The sequence below is a fragment of the Neopsephotus bourkii genome, unplaced genomic scaffold (assembly GCF_033783945.1).
Source record: "Neopsephotus bourkii isolate Nb327-2 ecotype Australia unplaced genomic scaffold, CSIRO-AGI_Nbou_v1 NB_1572, whole genome shotgun sequence".
In the NCBI taxonomy this organism is placed as follows: Eukaryota; Metazoa; Chordata; class Aves; order Psittaciformes; family Psittacidae; genus Neopsephotus; species Neopsephotus bourkii.
In genome coordinates this window covers 7583007-7603385 of record NW_026902048.1, presented here as the reverse complement: position 1 = coordinate 7603385, position 20379 = coordinate 7583007, and the positions used below count along the sequence as shown (strand labels likewise).

Here is a 20379-nt window from a genome sequence, read left to right as displayed (position 1 = left end):
AATGCAGATATTAAGTCCAGCCCCATTCAACAAGCTACTTGCTTCCACCTCACCAAAACCAGTGGGTACTTTTAGTGGTGTCAAGGTTTAACCATGGACTTTTACCTGGGATCCTGGGGCATGTTTATATGTTTTTGGATAATGTAACACTAGGCCTGACTGCATGAATGCTGCTCCAGTTCTACTTTAGACACAAAATGAAGAGGCCATGTCAGCACAACAACATAATCAGTGGCTGATGACCTCTTGCTGCTCCCCTCCAGCTGAGGGGAAGCCATGATGTCTGGTTTTAAGCTAAATACTGTTAGGTTTTTTTAAGTGTTTTATTAGCATGCCTCGTGCCTCATAAATCAAATAGCTGCCATGAAAGCAAACTTTTTATCCAAAACCTCTGTGCCTTGTGGCTTTGCTTTTCTGAGTTATTCTTTGTATAAGAGGGTTTTTTGATTGTTGTTACTATTCTTTGGTCAGTTAGATGTGAGCTTAGTCACAACACTTTACAGCCCTTTGGATTAGCTTTTGATCTTGCTGCCTGAGCTTACCCACTAGCTTCACTCATACGTATTTCACTACAGATGAAACCAGATGAATAACTGTGTCCAGGATATGATGAAGAGGCTTCAGAGCCAGCATTAACTGCTGTGCAAAACCAAAGTGCTTAGGGAGAGACAAGGTCAATGTTTCATTGTGTGAGAGTTCAAAATAAGAGGAAAAAGTAAAAAGCAAGAGTTTGGATACATAATACAGGCCCCCGTCCAGCACAACCACATTCAGGCACCAAACTTTGTCCTTGTGGGCTCACTGAAGTTGCTGGAACTAATTGGTGTAGGAAAAGCAAGCAAGCTTTGCAGGCTTCAGGACTTGAGGCAATGAGTGTCCTCAAGCTTCCTATGTCATAGACCACATTTCAATACATTGTGGAACCATTCTGTCTCGCTTTCACTCCAAACTGCCCTTTCAGCTACCTCTGCAATGGGAAAGGATGAGGAAGCTATTTAATGTACTGTATCATTGGTAACAAGAGGAGATTGCGCTTTGTTTCTTGCCAGCTTCTCCTGGATCAGGAGAAGACCATGGCAGGCTCATCGGCCAGGCTGGGGGAGCTACAGGACCCTGGATGATACAGAAAGCTCATAACATTTGGCTGATGGGGATAGTAAGACAGTATTTATGTATATTGTCTTGAGAATCACGGAGCTAAATAAATGTGACAGCTTTCACTTGACATCCCCAACCTTGCTGCTGTCGCTCAGGGTTTTTCTCTTTGCCACATAACATGAAATCACTGTCAGTTTGATAGCACATAGCAGTGGTTCTGAAGCACAAAGGTTAGGGGTTTGTAGGTACATCAGGATTATTTACGTTTGCTATGCATAAAATGGCACTTGGGAAGCAAGGCAGGCTGCCAAGAAGGAGATGCACTGGGGCTGCCTGGCTGCTTCCTTCTATCTCTCCATGCTGGGTTGTCAGGGTAGGATCTGTGACAATTGCTTCAAAACAGTATCATCTCTCCTCAGATGGACGTGCCCCTGTCTGCTGCAGTGAATGCCATTAGTGCTGTTCTCATGACAAAGCGTCTATCAATCTCTACTTTGTTTATAAACAAATCTTCCTGCCCTGCATAAGAAATGGATAGGCTAAAGAAAAACAGCATTACCAAAGGAATAAGTTAATTATGTTCCAGGATCTCAGCAGGGAATGCTATCTCCAAGTATTCAGTAAGATCTGACCAGTTGAGTTATAATTAAAAAATGTCCCCAGGGAGGAACTTGTAAATTATTTACTATAAGGGGCTTTTCCAGGCTTTTTTAGTTTAATTGCACATTCTGAAAGAGAAAGACCTCAGAAACAAATTGACTAAGAGTTTGAAATGGCTTTGTTAAAATCATGTTCCCATCTAAGCAAGTGGAAGACTGTGAGCAAGGGTCAAATATGGGACAAAGCTTCAGAAGTTGGCATTACTCATGGTTAAAAATCATATGGAAAGCACCAAAATGTCCATGCACAGAAAATGCAGTCACTGGGTTTGTCCGCTTTGTAGTCCAGAGCTGACAGTGCCTCATAAGCTCATGGTCATTTGTTTTGTAGTGGGAGGAACTGGCTTTTGGGGGGGGGGGGAAGGGGGGGGTGTTGATAGGGTACAGATTAAGTCCTAGCAGAGGGAGATGAAAGATTAGAGGTGACGGAGAGGCAAAATAAGAGGATACTGGGGTGGTGTGTATTTTCTATTGTTCTCACGCCACCTATGGCATTTTAGCTTAGACCAGCCTGGTTAACCCTCAGTGGAAGGTGGGATGAGAGACAGGCTGTCTGTTTCCTTTTGAGTGCATGGGTGAAACCTGACGTGCTTGCCTTCCCACATGAAACATGGCTTAAGTGTTTGCTACTGAAATTACCCCCTGGATTTGGCCTTTGCTGGAGGACAGCTGGTGTGATCTCTGATTTTATGTATGTAAAGGCCTTTCAGTTGCAGTTGTCCTTGCTGTTCTTTCTGAAAGAAGCCACATCTGCTGTGGCATCCCTACCAAAGAGCCAACTGACTGAGCAGAGCAGCCAGCCATGCATATGTGGTTGTCAGCCCAAATAGATGCATACAGCATTGCTCTTTTCCTTGTCTCTCCTTTTTCTTTTAAACCTTGTATGTCTTGCTTAGATGGAAACAGTCCCAGAGTTAACAGTACCCCCTGCATATGTACATTCTTCAACACACTTTGCTTGATTATAGCCTGCGGGTACCATTATCGCATCCTAAACAGTAAGTTCTCCACCTTCAGGCAAACTAGCTGAAAATCTGCAGATGAAAGCTGCTTTAGTCATTCATCAGGCAGATGAGATCTCTGCTTTTATTTTGTTGTAGTGTAAATCTGCCGCTTGGTTTTCTAGTCTCTGAAAACTACTGAATCATAAAAATGCTTGTAGCAAACGCCAGCTTGTCTGTCACTAGAATAATACATTAAATGGCTTATCAACTCCAAGAGAAGACTACAATACTTCTGAGATTATTTGGATATAATAGTTAGGGAACAAAATATGTTGACAGCTTTAGAACTGTCTTGATCAGTAGATTTTATTTGCTGTTCTATCACAGTGCATCCAGCGGTACTTGGGGAAGAAAGAGAAAATATCCCTAAATTTCTGCAAACGTAGCTTATTCATGGGGAAAACCACAGAAGAGTGGAGTAGAACATAAACATAAAATAAAGGATTGTTCTCAGAAGGGCAGAACTATAAGGTTTGAATATTCTCAGCAGATGTATTGCCATTTAATTATTAGGAGTGGTGGGTCCATATTAACCTTTATGGAAAAGTACTGTAGACTATAATAAAGCTGGATACTTTTCTATAGCCTTTTGTTATCACCATGTCAAATTCAACAACAAATTACTAATAAAGAAATTCTGTTAAGAATGGCTGAAAAAAAGATACTGGGAAGGATCATTTGCTATTAAATAGAATCATAGATGCATACAGTGATTGTTATTAGACCATATTAAAACATGCATGACTTTTTCATTATGGATGCAGCTGGAAAATGCAATTGCAGTTCAGGGCCTTTGCTATTGTTGCCTTGGCCATGGGTGAGCTGCCATTGAGCTGCGTTGCAGGTTTGTGTCACCCTCCTGGGGACACCTTGCAAGAGGCAGTGGCCAGATGCAAACTGCTCTTTTACAACTGTGATAAACACTTTGCAAATGCTAAAAAAGACTTGGTTCCCTGAGACTTTGGCTTCCTAAACCGGTAGGACTTCGATAGACTTCGTCTGCTGTAGTGCTGCTACTGGGTGCTCTGCCGTCTCCCTAACATGAAACGCTCATGTATGAACACTGTGGTTATAATAAATTAAGGGTAGTGGGACAAGCCTGGGAAGTTACCCATAAATCTGGTGCTAAGCACCAGCGAGCAGCAGGGGCTCTGCTGTACATCATTAATAAAGATGCTGAAGAGGTGCAGGCAGCGTGTTGCTGTGGATGTTACTCACATCACCGCCACAGCAGAGCTGAGAATTGATATACACAGGGCAATCAGTCAAAACCTCTCTGCTGTTGTAAAAATGATGCAGGTTACTGTGGGTAAAAGCTGCTGGTGGTGGCAAGGTTTTTGTTTAAAGAAAGAAAGAGAATCCCAACTCCATTTTTCAACATAAGACAAATTCCTGAAGAAATCCCCCGGTTTGTTGAAGTGCTGTGAGCGCTTTGTTTTACATAATTCGCACCAAAATTAAAGCGAGGTTTAAAGCTCTTTAGGGCACTGGTCTTGGCTTTGTAAGCACAGTCTCCAGCACAACAGGCCTCTGGCTGGGATTAGTACCAGCACAATGCAGATTATTAAAGAGGGACAATAAAGAGGCACAATAAAGAGGCAAGAGGAGGGTATTTTAGTGCAAGAAGCTTAAAACCTGTTTCGCATAAGGGCTGTGGAGTAGCAGCAGGATCAGTCAGGCTATTTTCTCACCACTTGGGTAGTTCGAACGCAGCCTGCAGGTGTAATTTTATGGCTTTGCCTGTTTTCCCTAATAGGTACCCACATTTTTGCAGTAATGGAGTCCTCCTTTAACATTTGCAGGATTCTGTATGATGTGTGGATAGAAGCCATGAGGGGTATGGCAGTGTGGCACACAGAAATGAAATGGTTTTCTCTTGGGGCAGCAGGGAGAGGACTGCAGCTGTCCAGGCATTGTGCAGTGGAACAAGGAGCTGTAACAGCCAGGGAGGAGGGAAGGGACTGGCTCTGCATCAGGAGCTGTCACAGACTCATCTCCTGTCAGTCCAGAGCCTTTATATACAGAGCCATGGGGATCACAAGTATTTGGGGACTAAGAGGGAGGGGGAAAATAGAATGTAAATAAGATTTTAAAGCAAGCATTTGGCTAAAATTAGAAGCCATGGGCCTGATACTCTGTATGCTGTGACAGGCTAAGTACCTAATTGCAAGCGAGTTTCCACTCCACTTGATTATTGTTGTGACACACAGATCATTAACATGATAGTCTAAACATGAAACAAATTGTTTAAATATTAAACTGTCAAATCCTTCCTCTGATTTTTAAATCACTCCCTAAAGTAGGGAGGATGTGTGTGTAGAAACGAGTTTTGGGCTCTGCCACTGTCTGATGCGGTGTTGCTCCCAATCAGCGTGGCGACTGCTGCCAGGAGGCTGCAAAAGGGCGTTTGCAATCACCTGCTTTGTTTGCAGATGTACTTAATAACTAATCACACATGCTCTTCTGCAAGCTGTCATGTGGGCATAGAGGCTGCTGTCTCCTGTGTGCATCCCTCTACCCTGGATCTCTGGAGGTTTAGGGCGTTAGGAGAAAGTGAGATGGGGAACAATAAAGGCCATTTGCCAAAGCATTGCTCCAGCCCCTTCTGCTGCTGCATACCCAAGTGGTGAACACCAGCGGTGTCTGACTGCCTTACCAGCACAATGGGGTGGCCAGTGGGGAGCTCCTCGTATTACAGCAGGTCATTCAGGAATTGGTTGGCCTGGAAAGAGCCTTTGGGGCAGGTGCAGGCAACTTCTGTGCTTCCAGGTCCAATGTCTCCGTTCTTCCTGGATCTGCAAGATCAGTGGGTTTGGGAAGATGTTGTAACTGCCAGTTTGTGCACTTTCAAACAGTCTTCAGGTAGAGGAGGAGGAGAAGGAAGAGAAGGAAAAGCAGCAGGAAGAGGAGAAGAGGAGAAGGAGGTGGCCACTGCAGATAGCCCTCTTTCTGATGCAGGAGTAATGAAAAGGTGAGCAAGCTCTACACCATTTTCCCATTTTCTTAGGCAGCCCATGGAACAACACAAGCATACCCTTGGGGCTCAAACTACCACGATGAACTTCCCAGAGACAAAGATTTTGACTGCAGTTGAGCATCCCACTTCTTCGCAGGGTCTCTGCAATGCTGTTACTCCGTGAAATTACTCCCATCCACTGTCACTTTAAAGATGGGACAAGAGCAGTGTAAGCACATGGAACTCCCATCATTTACAGTTCCGCCCTTTGACTTTTATTCCTCAAATAGCTGTTGTTACATGCAGAACATAAAAGACCCAGTACAGAAACTGTTTTGCAAGAGAACAATGCTGTTGGGAGAAAAATGCAGGCATATTCATGACACTGAGCCAAGGGATTATTAAAGGCAATGAGCCCAGGCACTTATTTAGGAAACTATTTGTTCAAGGAGGAGAGAATAGCTTTGGCTTCGTGGTTACCATCCTGTGTAACACACGAGTGCAGGAAGCCAGCTCTTGACTTCATGGGTCGTAACCCCATCTGCTGAAGAACTTGAATAGGATTGATTTAAAATGAGTCCGAGCACTGTTCTGCCTTTCCTTTTCATGATTTAACCCCAACTGGCAACTGAGCCCCATGCAGCCGCTCACTCACATTCCCTTCCCTCAGGTGGGGTGGGGGAGAGAACTGGAAGAGTAAAAGCAAGAAAACTCATGGGTTGAAATAGAGACAGTTGAAACGGGACAGAGAAGGAAGGAAATAATGATGATAACAAATAATGATAAAAGAATTAGAACATACAAAACAAGCAATGCACAATGCAGTTCTCACCACTCGCCAGCCGATGCCCAGCTAGTTCCCAAGCATTAGCCCCCAGCCAGCTTCCCTCCCAGTTTATATGCTGAACATGGCACCATACACTATGGAATATCCCTTTGAGCAGCTGGGGTCAGCTGTCCTGGCTGTGTCCTCTCCCATATTCCTGTGCCCCTTCAGCCTTCTTGCTGGCAGGGCCTGAGAAGCTGGAAAGTCCTTGGCTTAGTATAAACACTACTCAGTAACAACTGAAAAGATCAGTGTGTGGTCAACATCATCCCCAGACCAAAACCAAAACACAGCACTGTACCAGCTACTAGGAAGAAAATTAACTTTATCCCACCGAAAGGTAGAACAGAGAATCATAGAATAGTTAGGGTTGGAAAGGACCTTAAGATCATCAAGTTCCAACCCCCCTGCCATGGGCAGGGACCCCCCCCAAGAGCACAGCAAAATTAATACACCACTAAAGTTTCTCTGTGTCTGGAGGTAGAAAATACAAATAGAAAGCTAAATTTGTGCTGATAATTCCTTTGATAGCTGTCACATGTGCATGTTGTAAAGGACCAGCACAGGCACAGCTTCCAATATGACGATAGCCTGTGGTAATAGCTGTGATTAAGAGGATGCTAATTAGAATGCATTACACATTCAGTCCTCACAGTTCACTATCCTTTAAGCGAGTTTCCATGTGGGAAGAGAGCCTTATCTTTAATATACATGGATAATATACAGACTCCCATTGATTTACAGCAAGCCAGGTGTACCAAAACATTTTCTTTGGTAGCTCACCAAAGACAGCAGCTTTCTTTAACACAGCAACAAAACTAAGGAAAAGGTTTGTCCTCGTTGTCCTTACAGACAAGCGTGTAAAAATTTACAAAGCAGTACTTAGCAGGAAGAGATTTTAAAGGTTACCAAAGGAATTCTGCCCGATGCTACCTTTGTAGAGTTGCCTCGAGCACTACCTGCTGTCAGCGTAATACACAGAATAATGGAGTGAGCATAAGTAGATCTGTTTCTTACATACACATCCCAAAATCTGCCTCGTAATGAGTTAGAAGCTTCTGAATAGCATTTTGATTTCTAAGTCACGTAAGTATTTGCAATTTTACCCGGTATCAAGTTGCACATGCAAACAGACTGGTTTGAAGCAGAAGGAACCTTTCCACATTCTTTTGCGCTGGAGGTATTAATGCACATATGGGTGTTCAATTACTATCAGAACAAACTGTGCAACTGCACTAGAATCGTATAAAAATATGCAAAGCAGGAAGCTTGAGGCTTATTTATACTAAAATTCCTCTAGGTGTTTGAAAAGACTTTGTAATGTCAGCATACTCCCACCTGACTATATTCTTTATTGCCAGCATTGTAAAGTGGCCTTCCTGGATGCAAAAGCTGGATCTGAATATATTCACTTCAAAGATGCAAGTGTTTTCTCCTCTTAAGTAAAAAATGACCAAAGAGGAAAGGTAACCTAATTATTTTCTTTCTTTCAGGAAATGATGAAATTTATAGAGTGAGAATTCGTGAAAAATAAATTAAAAACTGGATTATCCCTCTTTTATTTTCTCCTGCTCATTTTTTATCCTTTCTTGTCCTTGTCATCATTCATCCCTCTTCCCCCCCCACGTTATCATCCTTGCTATCCTTATCAGCATTATTACTTTTGTTGGCATCCAATTCAAAAGCCTGCCATCCCATCACAGGTTTATATTTTCAGATACAGGGTGGAGGTTTTGGGTAGAATCCCACCTTTTGGGGGCCCATGGAGGTGCATGGGGGGAAAAGCAGATAAGAACAGTAAGCCTATAAATCTCCACATCTATAAATCTTAAAATGGATTACTGATGACAGTGACTCTTTAATGGAAAGAGTGACAGTCCATGTAGATGAAAGACAGTGTAATTCATGGAGGCTATTAGATCTGAGAGGCCTTTTCATTCCCATTTGTCTTTCAGTGTGATGTGTCAGTTTCTGGGAGATTATTCTCTGGGGAGAGATGTGCCCAACTCATCAGGGCCTGAAAAGCATTTGTATTTATTTGTCTGGCATTTGCCATGGTGGGTAATACATTTGCTCCTCCTGCACTAGGGAGGAAAAACCCGCAGTGCCGGTGAGGGATGGAGAAGAGAGAACCCAACCGAATACCCTGCTCATAGAGCCTCTTGGTTGCACCCACTGTGTTTTTAGGATTAAAAGTGTCCAGAAACCCATCACAGGGAAGTAGAAGACTCACAGCCAAGTTCTTGATCAGCTGGGAAGCGGCTGTGCCCAGGCACTCCCTTCATAGCTCCTGTGCTGCAGCTTTGCAACAGGAATAAGGTCTTGGCTGAGAAGTCAAGCCACTACAGAAATATACACCCAGCAAAAGCAGTTTGGGGTTTAGAATGCATCAGAATAAAAGTGCAGAACAACGAGCAGGCACTGGGGGATTTACAACTAAAAGCACTCGCTTTGCCAAGGTTGTGTTCCTTCACTTTGATCATGGATTACCAAGTTACTGCGCAACATGTTCCCATGGGAAACTAAAGGCCAGCTGAGTTTCATCAAGAAATAAGCTGCTGCTTTGACTCCAAAGAGGCTGGGCAGAGGATTTACTGTAACACAGTCACTTAATGCAGGTGATTGACTGTTACTGCTACCTGCAGCAGCCTGAAATCTGTTGCCTCTGCATCCTTGCTGTTAGTACAATTGTTCGTTCAGGGACTGAGACACTCACGGCACATTCAATTCCTCGCTGTGCAAGTGGATATGATCCCCATCAAAATCAATTGACTGAAGTCAGACACTGCATCTTCAGTTGCTAAGGAAAGAAAGATCTGTGTTGCTCATGAGAAGGCCACTGGTGCAGAAAGTAACTTAGCACTAGCAGCTGCTTTATGGCAGCAGAGCCTGGCAGAGGAGATTCAGAAACGCAGGCAGAGGATGGAGCAGGGCCCTGTATTATGTAGGAGTCCTAGGGACATGCATGGGAAGCAGCTCTGAGCAGAGGGCTGCTCCTTGGCCATGTGTGGAAAATTCCCATTCATTTTCTGAAGGGAAGTGTGTGTATGTGATGTATTTGTTTGCTTATTTATACAGCAAAAAAAGATCAAGAACATTGCTGTCAATCCATAGAGATCTGGAACCATACCCTCTCACTGCAGCCAGGGACCTGACAGGGGCTGCAGTGCTCTAAATTACTTATTAGCTAATTAGTCGATTACTATTATTTATTAGCTTATTACTATTAGCTATTGAGCCGCTGGCTGGCCATTGCAGCAGCCTCATATTGCCCATGCCCTGTAGAGATAAAGACCTGCTTGCTCCTAGGTCTGGTTCAGCCCAGGTCAGCAGTGGCAACCTAACACTGCTGCCCTTTCCTATAGGAAGTGGGCGGGTTGGGATGAATCACAGGAGACTACACTATCTGGTCTAGGAGAGGCTCAGTTTCAGTGCTGAGTCACTGGCAAGGTGGTGTGGGCAGCCTGGGGCTGTGTTTGCCTTGTGCCTCCTGCTTTTTCTATGCTTATTTTTGCTCATCTAAAAGGTCATGTGTCCCTATGCATCCTTTTATTAAAGTTCCTCCAGTGCATCTAGCCAAGGATGGGTTTGTGATCCTCACTGCGTAACATGAGGGTTTTCTCCCTGTGCATAACCCTCATTGGCATTATGGCTGCCTCAGCCTGGCTCTGACACCAACACAGATTCCACTTTTTTCCAAATAAAACCAATATTGCTACTGTTATGTATTATTTATATGGGGAAAAAATACTGAGAGAAAGAAGTGGGGAAAAAATTATCTCATTCTTTCTAAAAGCTGTGAGCAGATGAAAGACAAAGAATATAGAATTAGAATAAAAGCAACCCTCAGCTAATTTTGGAGCGCATTTCATCTTCACAAGAGCCCTCAGTTTGTAGCTAATTCTTTGTAAACCTTCATTCCATTTGTTGCAAGTTCAATGCAAGAAAAAACGGGAGCGGTGGTTTGAACTGTTCTCCATCCCCCCATCCCACAAGAAAAACTCGGGTTTAAAGATGACTTTTTCATATGCAAGGATCCAGCCAAGGACACCCTTGCTAATCTTTCAAAATGCAGCATTGTGCTCCTTCAAAGTATTAAAAGCTGCTTGGATTTTGAGTGAATGTGTAACCCTGCATTAAACTCCTAATGGCTAACGAGACAGAACTTGGTTATGAGGACTAAAATATAGACAATATAAATCAGCAGCCTGGATTGAACACTCATCCTTTTTTTACTTTCATTAAATCCATTTTAAACTAACTTTACCATTTATCTTTCATGAGATTTTCATTACTTTCCCATCCACTGAGGACAAGACGGAGCAGTCAGTTTTATTGTTCATTTGTCTAATCTTCTCTTCACTGTGGGTTATTCAGGCATTTGCATGTATATTTCAATGCCAGCCCAAGCCTGTGCTGTCCCTTCTCCTCCTCTGCTCCACCTTTCTTGCAGATGGAAGGACAAAATATGCAACTTTTTAAAGATATATAAATAACTAATAACTTGCAGTGTTGTTCTAAGCTGGAGCAAATCATGCAAACAATAAAAATGGCTTTTGTCAGCCCTGTTTCCCTCTAGACATTTGCATGTGTAGTCCATATAGATTTTTTTCCTAGCTTGAAGTGATATACTAGTTCTGTCCAAAGAGGCAAAACTGCTGTCTCTTGGGTTACCATTCATGCATAGTCAGTGGTGTTTCACTGGCTAAATCTTCTTACCTCATTTGGGCAAAAAGTTGCATGGGTTATGTGGGCTTTATCTTGCATAGGTAAAGTAGTAAAGTCTAATTTAGTAACATCAATGAGATTTCTGACTTTTGCTTAACTATAGATCTTTAATTTTCTTAATGCATAACTATGAAATCCCTCACAATGGCAGCTTCTGTTATCTGGAAAACATTTGAAGGACAAAACCAGGGTTTATGTAAGTCAATTGTACAGTTATTTGTAAGGACTGCACTGTAGCTCTCCTGGAAATAATGGCAATTCTGCAGTTATTCATGTCAGTGGAGTGATACTATTCCCCAGTCGCTCTGCAATTAACTTGTGCCACTGCTGTATCCCAGGAATGGAGTAGGTAAGATATGCCATAAAAGAAAACTGTGCCTTTTTGAAGGGGTTCCCTTATGGGCTCAAGCCCCCTTAAACAGCCCCCAGGTGTTCTGTTTAAGCAAGAGCTGGCTAAGCATTAGCAGTGAGGATCCACAGCTATCTTCTTTGAAACAAAGCTCTGCATTGGGCTTAGCATTATTGATGGGGTCGCGTGTGAAGGGAGGCTTACACTGAAGGGAAGAGTAATAGCATAAAAAGAGAGAATGGCAAATTGGCTGGCTGAGAAATTACCTGCATTCAGTCCTGCTGCATGGAGCAGTTATACTGGCTGGGTAACCCCTTCATTATCAAAGGGTAAGGCACAGCACACAACCCTTCTGTAAAAATAGTGGAAAAGCCATTTTTAGTGGAACTATAAATACCATCGCTAGTTAAAAAGGACAAGTCAAGGGTCATAGTCTGTTTCCTATGAGACCTTAGCCTGTCAGGGTAAGGTATTATTTGCATCTTTAAGAGTTTTTATTAGATTTATCAGAGAACAGGCTGCGATTGAAGCACTAAGAGGCAAAACCCACAGCCATGGGAAAATCACACAGGTATCAGGAGCCACTCTACAACCTGAGCACTGCAGGAGAACTTACAAGTGATCAACCCCTTCATATGGAGCAGGTTGGGTTAAAACAAAGCGTGGTAAGAAGGCTTTTGCTGCAGACATTATTACCAGCAATAATTCCCTCACCTCCACTCCTCTCAGGTCCCTTGGCAATAACCAGCTGTCAGAGCAAAAGGGAGGAGAAGATGCTGCGTGGTGACATGTGTCAGGGACACCGTGCCGAGCCACAGGCCTGGAGGACACAAAACGGGACAGCAGCTCCTGGCAGGGGTCTTAGTGCTTCTTCAAGCCATTTCTGGGTGCTGGAATAGACAGAAATAGGGTTATGCAGCTGCAAGGAAAGCAGATGATGCTGTTTCTATGAAAAAGGATGTGCATTCCTGATGTGTGCTGTTGTTTCTATCTCAAAGGCTGAACTGCATCACTCACTATTGCTGCACTGAGCTACTGCACATTTAATATGCGGCTTTTAATTCTTTTTATAGGAAGTCTCACCCAGCATATGTTGGTGCTGGGCTGATTTCCATATGGAGCTCCAGTGCTAGATGCTGATAAACAAACCCGAGATGAAAGGCTCTGTCCTCTCAGGGACACCACACAGGTAAATGGGGTACAGGCTCTTCAGCCCAGTGGACAAGGAATAATTCACTGTATTTTCAATCTTAGAATCTTGTTTTCTTGGGAGTTGGTAATTAAATATCATCGCATTAGAACCAGTATGTCCCAAGTAGAGAACAAACTCATAATTATGTAGCCATCACATTAAACAAACGAGCTGCTCATTAAAAATAAATGCAAAAGTTTCAATTAGATCTAATGCGATATTAAGGATTTGATGATATGCTGGCTTTATTTCCATTGGTTCTAGGCAATAATGAAACAGCTTTTCACAGCGACCCAAGAGGAATATGTTTCTTTTTTAAATACCCGTTTCCTTCTTAATCTTAAAATTACTGTTAAGCACCTCTTCCTTTAAGTAAAGACAGAGGCGGAAGAAAAAGGAGCTTTATTGTTTGCTAGCGTTCCAGCTGGGTTTAGAGGCATAAAAGTATGAGGAACCCAATCTTTATTCTGTGTGCTACCTCTAATATGATTCAGAACAATGTAATAGGGAATCAAATATCTGTAAGGATAATTACAGAATGTACAGAATTTCTTCTACCCATTATCTGCCTCTCCTATATGTGCACATCATAGCACCAGAAGAGCTGTGTGATAGCCCCTTCAATCCATTTCTCCTGATGAAACCATTGCCTTTGGTCCATCCTTCTCACCCAGCTAGGCACTTGCTGCAACTTCGATTTAAACTTAGCAATAGATCTTTCTCTCACAAACTGGTTTTATTTAAACCCTTGTCTGTGGCCCTGCCCCTTGTGTTTTGGAACATGTTACATTTTGCTGAGAGATCAGGATTACACTTGTTCCATCACTGCTCTCCTTTCTCTGGAAAGGCTGCCCAGGGGGACAGAGCTGTAAATTGCATCCCAGCTCTGTCTTAATCCATCACCTGGACCAGCAGCAGAGTCCTAGCAAAGACTGAAACAAAATCAACTTTGCTTTTCCCCTGAATCTCTCACCTAGCTCACAATACAGACACTGTCAGCTTCTAATTATGTGTGGGCAGATTATCCAGTTGCGAATGAGCCGTATTACATCAAAACATAAACCAGTTTTGTTCGTGTCGTTGAACTTTTCCTACATCATCACTCCAATGTTCACCAAGATTAATACAGAAAATAAAACATTCACATTCACAATCTGATTTACACCGGTTTTGTTCAGCTGTGCTTTACTTAGTTTGAATTAGTTCAGCTCCCTCCTCGAGTCTGGATAATCACAAGTTGACTGACTGTAGTGAGGGAAGATGTATTAAAATTTATAGTTATAAAATAGCCTGATGCAGCATCTGCTGTAGATGGCCAAATGGATCAGATTGATTGGGCATTTGCCTCTGAAACAGAGGGTGGTTTTGATGTATGTGCATAATTTGTAAGTGGATTTGCTTCTCCCCACTACTGCTGTGGTTGATGCTGCATAATTAAGAATTTCATCACCAATCTGAAAAGTGCCCTTCGTTTTAGAGCGTGGTTTGATTTCACAGAGAAATCACTTTCCAAGCACAATGTGTTTGGAAACCCCAACAATCCCAGTTGTTCTGGGACGTTTGCTGTGATAGGAATTTAAGGGCTGTGTTCTTATGAGCGATATTACTATAATGACCGATTTCTTGACTCCAACTTGTAAATCAGTGTATTCCAGCAAAGGGCACAAGTACACACACGGAAGTGAAAAGTTGTGTACATAATATGTTAATCTACAAGATATATGAAAAAGGGAGTATCTTAGGTACCTTTTCAATCCGATATCAATTCTTGCTGCTGTGAAATCTCTCTTGCTTTTCAGTGTGTACTATAATGTGGGGAATAACTTTGCAACGCTGCCAGCGCAGAACCGGAGGTGATGGTGGTGAGGTGGGATCGCTCCACCAGCCTCATGCTTGCTCTGTTTTTACATTTTTAGGAAGATACAGCCTCCTTTCCGAAGCAGAACAGATGCTGGTTTGGTCTGTAGCACATGGAAACTCGTGTTTTCAGGTAAAGAACTGCAGGCTGGAAAGAAGCAGACTGTCAGTCTCTGCTGAAACTTGAAGAATGTGTTTTTTTCCACTTTTGCCCACATTATTTTTCCCTAGCCAGCTCATTTCCCTTTTAGAAGTGTTGTTTTGTTGGGTTTTTTTTCTTCTCGCCCACCCCTTCCCCCAAATGAGTAACAATTCCTTATGTACCATTCTACTGTCATCTCCAGGGAGGAGTTCCCATGAAAGGAGCAGAAGTAATCCATCGGCGCATTTCTTCCGATAAGGAGGTAATTGTGACCATCCTTAGCAGAGCCACTGTTGGCATTTCCCTTCATACCACTCTCTGTTCTGAAAGCTCTTGACTGGAGAAAAAACATATGCAAAAGGTTAGGTTTTGTCTACACTTACAGAGTTTTTCATCTCCCAATGACTGAATTTATTTCATCCATAAAACAAGAATCTCAAAGGATCCCACCCTCCAATACACGAGGTGGGTTGATTTGTATTCTGCTGCTGTTTTCTGTAAGATAACAAATACAGGAAGAGAACATCAATCCTGATTTCTTTTCTTTCTTTATCTCCCCTCCTGTTCTCTGTTGTGCCACGACTGCTAATAGCATTCTGGTTTAGTGGTGGATGTAATAAGAGGGATGCTGAATATTGTCTTTTTATACCTGTTGCACCCATATGAATGCTGATGGCAGGCTTCCCTCCTCTCCTGTGCCTCCTTGAATTGAATTAATTTACCTCAAAATTACAGAGCTGTAGTCACAAATACATTGGGTCAGAGAGATACTTAGAAGAAAGATGTAGTCCACTCCACCCTCCTATATGCTCTTACATTGTTATCACTCCCTCACCTCTCTTTTTTCTTTTGTCAGACGGGATGAATACTCTATTTTGTCACTTAGATTTCAGATCATTCACTAAAGTAATTTTGCATAAGCAACTTTCATTATTTATAAAGGTGAGACTTTCTGTGTTTCTAATAAATTTCTATACTCACAAAAAGCCAAGGATTCATAACACCCAGAACTAAATTATTTGTTAGCTAGAAAGATGGTTGCATCCACAGTACAAGGTGTTTCTAAGGACCTCAGCTGACCAGAAGGCTCATCTCCTTTGGCTTGAGAAGGGATTTGACCTTGCTCTTTCTGTTCCCTAGAGCTTTTCTCACAGAGAAAATCAGTGGGCATTATTCAAGCACAGGTTAGGCTTTGAAAAGTAAATTAAATACATTTACTAATTAAAATATAGCATGGAGACATGATGTGAAACTTAGGAACTGGATGTCTGTGTCCATCCATCAAACGGGAAGAGCAAAGGGGAACATCAGAGCCATCATCAGCCTTCATCAAGGCTGGTGATGAAGGGCAACACTTTCTGCTGCTGCTCACCTTTTACCCCAAAACCACAGCCTTTATTGGTGCTGCATCACCTGAGTTTATGTAATGCAATCTGTCCATGCAGTATAGTATGGCTAGGGAGGTGTTGAGAGGCCAGCCCAGGGCTGCTGCATGTGGGCTTGAAGGTGTGGGTTTTGGAGAGGGAGATGGTGCAGACTGGTCCCCACAGTCAACAAACTGGTGTCTCCAGTGGGGCTGGCTCCTCGCCCACTCCCATCTCACCCATCTCACCAGGCGGCTCTGCAGAGACCCATCACTGATAACACTTCATCACCCCATGTGGTATTTACCTGTCACGTACACCAACCCAGAGTGCATCCTCCTTCACAGCGTGATGTGACCTGGAGCTTCAGCCCTTTGCCCGTGCAAAACCTGTGTTTTCACTATATTGATGAAACTGAAAAATAAGATTTTCAACCTGTGCCCAGGAAAGCAGAAAACCAAAACCAAACCCAAGAGAGAAAAAAAAGAAGAAAAAAATCCCACTCATCAGAGCTGTTAGATGAACCTCATCGCACATTCATAACTGCCTTCCACGAGCAGCAGGGCTTTGGGGAAAATATCTCTAAGGCAGACAGCAGCACAGGTCACCTAGTGCAGAGAGTCAAGGTCAGGCAGTCCCCAGGTTTCTGTTTTAAAAATTAACTGAGATTTTCAGTTTATTTCCATGATAAAAGAATTGAGCAGAAAAAAGTAATCCCAGCTCCTTCCCTGATGAAATACATATTGTGACAGAATGCTGCATGCCTTGTGTCAAAGGATCCATAGTATTGATTCCTCGAAATGAAAAATAAGTTTAGGGTGGAGTGCTTGGGAGAAAAAAAAAATCAATGAAATTTCAAATGACTGAATAGAACTATCAATTGTAATGACAGCAGTCAAAAAGCCTTATCCAGTTCCATAACGTTCTGGTGTCTGGGACTTTGTTTTCATTAAATTTGTCATTGACAGAGCGCTGACCTTACCTTACCAACCTGTCTGAAATTAGATTAAAATTAGTGCAGCTCAAAAGTGCCAGTTTTCATTCCACAAAATGTTTGTAAGCAAAAAAATAGAAGATGTGGAGCAAGAGTGTAAATGTCTGCAGTGCAAACTGGGATGCTGCAACCCAGTCAGCTTGGAAGAATATTGGAAAATATCCTTCGAGATTTAAGAAACAGCCTCACACTCCAGTAGCCATCACCAAAACCATCTCCCAGGCTGTTAGCTGGAAGGCCAGAACATGAGAACCTGGCTCTCTTAAAAACCCTTGGGTTTTTTGGTTGCTTAATCCCCTTCATTCCACAAGAACTGAATTATTAACAGTCAATAAATAAATACCCCACATGGGACCGAGGGCTGTAGCTCCCTGGGGAGGTTTCTCCCTGTACATCTGACTCATGCTGTGGGTCTTGCACTTGACCATCACCACCACCATTACCATGGGACTCCTAGCTGGCTAGCGAGGACTCAAGGCTTGTGCCACGCCTGGGGCTCTCAGCATCCCATAGGAAGGATCAAAGGGCAGTTTGCTCTGGTTGGTGTTTCCAAACTTGTCTGCTTGCCCATCAGCCAAGTGTCTTCAGAGCAGGGTCAAGGTCATTTTGACTCCTCTGCGACACTGAGCATGTTGCAAACACCCAGTAAATAGACAACATCATGAACATTATAGGAAGGACACTGCTGGGGTGCTTGCTGCCTTGCAGAACAAGCACAGAAGACAAGTGAAGAGCGCAGGGCTGGAGGGAAGGCTCACGATGCCTCATGGGCTGTTGCAGCACACTGGGCACTGGTGTCCTGGCACCCTGTGCTGCATGTGGGCAGATGGGGCCAAAGCAAGCACTTTTCTTTCAGGTGGTGTCAGGTTTGTGCTGCAGCTCCAGTCAACACATGTAGGGATTCATTATTCATTTCTATAAATCATCTCCCTAAAACTCACGTAAACAGCACCGTCACTTTCCACAGAGGATTCTCCCCCCATGATACGTTGCAGTAACTGTGTTGTGACTACGTGGTGGCTTTTCTGGGTGCCTTGGGGGATGGCTGAGGCCAGGCAGGGCCCGGTAGGCCATCTCCCTGCTCACTGCTGCAGAGCCTCCCTCATGTCCTCCTTGGCTGCTTTCCCTGGTTTTCCCTCTTTGCTCAGTGAAGTGATGCTGCCTTGTGCTACCAGCTCAGCAGCTCCCACGGGACACGTGGCAGATCTCTGTGGCAAGAGGAGCATCCACAGTTCCCTCCCCACCATGCTCTTCCCCAACGTGCTTGTCTTCTGTCCCCTGTCTTGCTGCTCCACTGTCCTCCCTTCCCAGTCAGAACAGCGACTAAAGCCAGTGCTTTAGTCTCATGCTCTGTGACCTCTCTATTTTCTGTCTTTGTTTCTTCAGATTCCATCACTTTTATACTCCTTCCCTTACTTACTTTTTGGCCAGCTGTAGCTAGGCTTGAGCTGAAGGCACCTCTCCCGTAGCAAACAAGTTTCCCTGTTCTGCACCTAGCCATCTAGCAAAAAACCACAGCCTAATCCAAATACCATCAGTAGCGCTCATCTCTGCCTTAGGTCACAAGAGCCTGCGTTGGCTGGCACGTGTAAGATTTGCTTGGCTGGCTCCAAACACCTCCTTCCTGCTGGAAACCCAAGAGGCAGTGAAAGTGTGGGTTCTGGTTGACCTTCTGGGGGCTGAAGGGGCCCTGTTGTTTAGATCCCATCTTGCACACCTACAGCAGCCTGAAGCGGTTTGAGAACACGGTGTTGGTGTCACTGTTCTGCACTCTTACCAAAGCTCCATATAATTTCTTTCAGTTTCCCCACCTGTCTGTCCACAGTGACATTCTATTGCTTGTCTTCTCCAGGGGAAGAGGTGACGCTTTCATGTTCTCTAGCAGTAAGTAGGAGAGGAAGCCATCCTGGGAGGTTTAAGCCTGTTGTGTCTCCTGGGAGAGTCATTCCCAACAGTGAGGGACAGCAGAATCTGCAAACCTGGCATACTGTGCTTGGATTTCTTGGCAAAGAGCTGCTCATTAAGCCTCAAGTCCAGGGTGTGCATCGTGCATCTGCTGGCCAGCAGAAGGTGCATCTGTACATACCTTTCCAGGTAAAGCATCTTGGCCACCCTGAGTCGCTGCATGGGGTCCATGCCCATGGCTGAGGCTTACAACAGCCATAGAGAGGGGGAAAAAAAGGCCTATGTTTTTCAAACCTATTATTATTATTTGTGGCTCTAGGATGGATTGTGCCATGACTGCACAAATGGGTTGAATGTGAAATACTTGCTTTCACTTTGAAGTGTTTCAAGATCATTCTTACAAATCATAACCAGGAGGAGCTACATCTCAATGCGCATGGCAGTGCCTCTGGTATGGAATGCATCAAATGCTCTCGGCTGTCATCAAATACTTCATGTCCTTCAGTATCTACGGGTTCAGTCCTCCTCTCAGATGGAGAATTTTGGCCTTCTTTTGTTGCAAACAATGACACTGAATTTGTAGCAGGTCCCTGAAATATTTGTTTGTATTAAAGTCAAGGCTTTAAATAAGAAGCTCATTGGCAAGTGATTTTGTCTTTCTTGAAGCCTTTTGAACTTTTCAAAGCTTCGAGAGTTTGATTTACTTCATGGCTCAGATGCCAGCTCAGGCTGATTATTTTTGAGACTCACTCTCTTCTGCTGGGTCATTGAGTTTCGCACTCGATCTTCAAGTGCACCTTGGCTTCCACTATGGGGTTCCTCTGGGAATGTACAGGCTTGCATTCAGCTGCAAGGAAAGCAGCTACGATCGGCCCCAAAGTACTGGAGTCAATTTACAGGAAAAGGGCCAATTTTTTCCTTTATCACTTGTGCTGTTGCAGAGAGATGAATTCTCCATGGCATAATAGCAGAACAAAAATAGATTGCTTCTGTAATATGCTATACAACAGGCGGGAATGCATCAGCCTTTTTCCTCAGCAGTTCTTTGACAAATGAAACTTTATCTAATCAAGTTCACTACACCATTCTCCTTCTCCTTTTTGCTCCCTTTATCCAAATTCCTGCAAATCCCAAAATGTGCTCGTGCAGAGGTTTCCATTTATGATACTGCCAATGAGCAGCAAGGGTTGGGTGCTTGGGCTCTGGGTCAGGTGCCAGCTAGGATTCCCGTTATTTTGGGCTGTATTTGTTGTCATGGATAACTTTGAGAAATTTTTAAACCAAGTTTCCAATTCTGTTCAGTCT

The 20379-nt window shown here is 43.5% G+C and overlaps 1 long non-coding RNA gene across 2 annotated transcripts; it reads right to left on the bottom strand.

Moving 5' to 3' along the window:
- Positions 1–10998: 10998 nt before the first annotated feature.
- Positions 10999–16098, bottom strand: LOC133222020 (uncharacterized). 2 transcript variants are annotated; one of them, XR_009728152.1, is made up of 4 exons: positions 14994–16098; positions 14559–14817; positions 12335–12510; positions 10999–11972 (listed from the first exon to the last, which is right to left on the bottom strand). It is a non-coding gene; the product is annotated as an uncharacterized LOC133222020 (long non-coding RNA). The 2 variants fall into 2 exon arrangements; XR_009728151.1 differs by having other exon boundaries at positions 10999–12510.
- Positions 16099–20379: the final 4281 nt, after the last annotated feature.